The sequence below is a fragment of the Melanotaenia boesemani genome, chromosome 24 (assembly GCF_017639745.1).
Source record: "Melanotaenia boesemani isolate fMelBoe1 chromosome 24, fMelBoe1.pri, whole genome shotgun sequence".
Taxonomy (NCBI): domain Eukaryota; kingdom Metazoa; phylum Chordata; class Actinopteri; order Atheriniformes; family Melanotaeniidae; genus Melanotaenia; species Melanotaenia boesemani.
In genome coordinates this window covers 147,777-151,484 of record NC_055705.1, presented here as the reverse complement: position 1 = coordinate 151,484, position 3,708 = coordinate 147,777, and the positions used below count along the sequence as shown (strand labels likewise).

The following is a 3,708-nucleotide window of genomic DNA, read 5'->3' as shown; positions in this document are numbered from 1 at the left end:
GGGGCCTCTGTGGTTGTGATGTGTAATACATTTCTCATATGCATGTCGCTACAGTTATGAGCGCATCCATTAACACCCAACTTAAAACCTCACCTTGTTTTTTCTCGGCTATCTTTTCTCCTCACGCTAGCGAGCAACTCCAGGATGCTGGGAGTCCGGTGGCGGCTGGGCATTTGGGAGGAGGGGGCTTGGAGCACAGGTAAGAAAACATGGGCACTTTCCAGTACTTTGAAAGTAAGATCCAGAGGATGGGAGGAAGATGTTGGTGAGCGCATCTGGTTATCTTTTTAGTCCTTTTCATACCTGTTATTTCTGTCAGAGCATGGTACAGCATCCATTAACGCCCACATGCCAGACTTAAAACCTCACCTTGTTTTTTCTCGGCTATCTTTTCTCCTCACGCTAGCGAGCAACTCCAGGATGCTGGGAGTCCGGTGGCGGCTGGGCATTTGGGAGGAGGGGGCTTGGAGCACAGGTAAGAAAACATGGGCACTTTCCAGTACTTTGAAAGTAAGATCCAGAGGATGGGAGGAAGATGTTGGTGAGCGCATCTGGTTATCTTTTTAGTCCTTTTCATACCTGTTATTTCTGTCAGAGCATGGTACAGCATCCATTAACACCCACATGCCAGACTTAAAACCTCACCTTGTTTTTTCTCGGCTATCTTTTCTCCTCACGCTAGTGAGCAACTCAAAGGATGCTGGGAGTCCGGGGGCGGCTGGGCATTTGGGAGGAGGGGGCTTGGAGCACAGGTAAGAAAACATGGGCACTTTCCAGTACTTTGAAAGTAAGATCCAGAGGATGGGAGGAAGATGTTGGTGAGCGCATCTGGTTATCTTTTTAGTCCTTTTCATACCTCTTTTCTCCTCACGCTAGCGACCAACTGTATGACTGGCAGGAGTCTCCAGTGTGTTGGGAAGGAGGGGCCTTTGACCAAAGGTAAACATTGTCTCTTTCAGTGCTGAAGTCATCACTGTCTATCAGAACTAAATGATGGTGACACGTGCATTTCTGTTTTTGCAGTTACCCATCAGTCGATAGCTGGTTGGGGTTTTTGGAGGAATATCCAGAACTTCTGATTTAGCCACGTCTACTGTATATTTTATTCATTTTTGTAAATAGTTGTATTGTTTTTGTAAGTAATTTTTTAAAAATTTAATTTTATTGTTTACCTTATTGTTCATTGTTTATTTTATTATTTTGAAATTGCTTGTTTGTTTTTAATAAATATCTGGCAAAATGTATCTCTTGCCTCCAGTCTTTTCAATATATGCTTTTTAATTGGAAATTGAATGGCTTGTCTTTATTTTCTCCCCCCCAAAAACCTGTGACATCACTATTGAACTCAGCATTGAAAGAGTGAAAAGCTAGAATCTCGTTATATTTTGGAGATTGATGAAAATTGCTAAAATGGAAAAAATAAGAAGCTGTGTTTTAACAGCATAATTGGTTTTAAAACCATGGGTTTTGTTAATAAGCTTGTTTACAGAAAGAGCTAGTGTTGTGCAGGAAATGACACTGACTGAACACTAACCCAGTCGAATTAATCCCTAAACGTAACCCAGTTGAATTTATATCATCAAAAAACAGCACACTTCACCGAGGGTTGAGTAAATAAATAGTTAATGTAATTAGTTTTGTTTTGGTTATCTCCTCCTAATTTGGTGCCTTCTTTGCAAAACCAATTTCAGGAAGTTTCCCCCCCTCTGTTCCTGACAACGTTCATGTTTATAAAAGAATCAAAACATGCCTATTTCTCCTTGAACTTTTTTATTCATGGTATTTTTGCTCATCTGTGTGGTTTATGTATTGTGTAGCAATGCCACCACCTGCTGGTCCAGAGAAGTCACTGCACCCTTTGCACTTTGAATTTGGCTGTTTAAAAGCGTTACACAGAACGGCATATGTGAGGCAAACCTGATCGAGCAGCGGCAATGGTGGCTGTCACCCTCTTTCTTAGTTCCATTGATTTTATTTGTTGAATCCATACATCTTAAGTTCATTTCATCATGAAAATGTTTATTTAAAAAAAGTCACAATTAAAAGGGTTAAAAATTGCTAATTTTAATTGAATATTTAATTGGATTAAATATAGCCCCTTCCTCTGCACTCTGAACTCGGCTGTTCAAAAGCGCTAGACAGGGCAGCATATGTGAGACAAACATGCACATCTCTGCGTATCTGAGAAAAACCTGCACATCTCTGCATGTCTGATGCATAAGTGGAAAAGGGAGCATTCTGGAGTTGTCCTGAATGTCATTTTCCCTTTAAAGTCAGTGGGAAAATGATCAAAACATTCCTGAGTGGTGTTTCATCCAAAAGCTTTTGTTAGGGACAGTTATTGTATAAATATTTACACATTATTTACCAAAATCTACTTTATTTTGAACCTTTTTCTAAATCAGAAATTCATTTTATGATCGGTTGATTCTATAGCGGAATATGAATGAGTTGGTCTTTAAAGCAGAAGACAAGAGCACCATGTTACATACAATTCAGTATGAAATCTTTTAGAATATCGCACCACAACTAAAATGTACTGAGTTTGGACATAGCTTCGTTTGATGCATATGTTCTGCATGCCATCCTCTGGTTCTCGCAGGCTGGGAACTTGCAGGTGTACAGCCAAAAGATGGGTAGGGAGACAATTAAAGGAAAGCTGTGTCCCTCTTTTAGTTTTATTTAAACACACAAAAAAACCACACACATGCACAAATTAGGTCTCAGTGTCGCTAAAACAAAGGTTTTTTAGCATTAGTGGACGACGCCACAAGCTGCTTCATCAAATCATCCGATCTCCGTTTCCTTCTTATAGCTGTCTTGATTTTTTCTGCCAGAAACTCCAGCATAGACTTTGTCCCCTGAGGCCTCCAGCCGTGAGTCCAGATATTGGCTCGGATACCGTTTAGGCGGATGCGCTGTGTGTTGGGGATAAGGAGCCTGGTGTCTGTGTGGAGTAAAGACAGACAGAATTGATTCCATTTCCACAGGTTCTGAGTGAAAACCAGTTATAGATGCACATTTGCAGACTGTCCTCCGGCTGACCCCATTTCCACGGGTTCTGAGTGAAAAACAGTTATAGATGCACATGTGCAGACTGTCATCCGGCTGACCCCATTTCCACAGGTTCTGAGTGAAAAACAGTTATAGATGCACATGTGCAGACTGTCCTCCGGCTGACCCCATTTCCACAGGTTCTGAGTGAATACCAGTTATAGATGCACATGTGCAGACTGTCCTCCGGCTGACCCCATTTCCACAGGTTCTGAGTGAAAAACAGTTATAGATGCACATGTGCAGACTGTCCTCCGGCTGACCCCATTTCCACAGGTTCTGAGTGAAAAACAGTTATAGATGCACATGTGCAGACTGTCCTCCGGCTGACCCCATTTCCACAGGTTCTGAGTGAAAAACAGTTATAGATGCACATGTGCAGACTGTCCTCCGGCTGACCCCATTTCCACAGGTTCTGAGTGAAAAACAGTTATAGATGCACATGTGCAGACTGTCCTCCGGCTCACCCCATTTCCACAGGTTCTGAGTGAAAAACAGTTATAGATGCACATGTGCAGACTGTCCTCCGGCTGACCCGATTTCCACAGGTTCTGAGTGAAAAACAGTTATAGATGCACATGTGCAGACTGTCCCCCATTTCCACAGTTTTTGTGTGAAAACTAGTGATGGATGCACATGTGCAGACTGCCCCCT

The 3,708-nt window shown here is 42.1% G+C and overlaps 1 long non-coding RNA gene across 1 annotated transcript; it reads left to right on the top strand.

The window, feature by feature from the left end:
- Window positions 1-388: 388 nt before the first annotated feature.
- LOC121635725 lies at window positions 389-1,105 on the top strand. The gene is made up of 3 exons (XR_006009522.1): window positions 389-475; window positions 877-939; window positions 1,024-1,105. It is a non-coding gene; the product is annotated as an uncharacterized LOC121635725 (long non-coding RNA).
- Window positions 1,106-3,708: the final 2,603 nt, after the last annotated feature.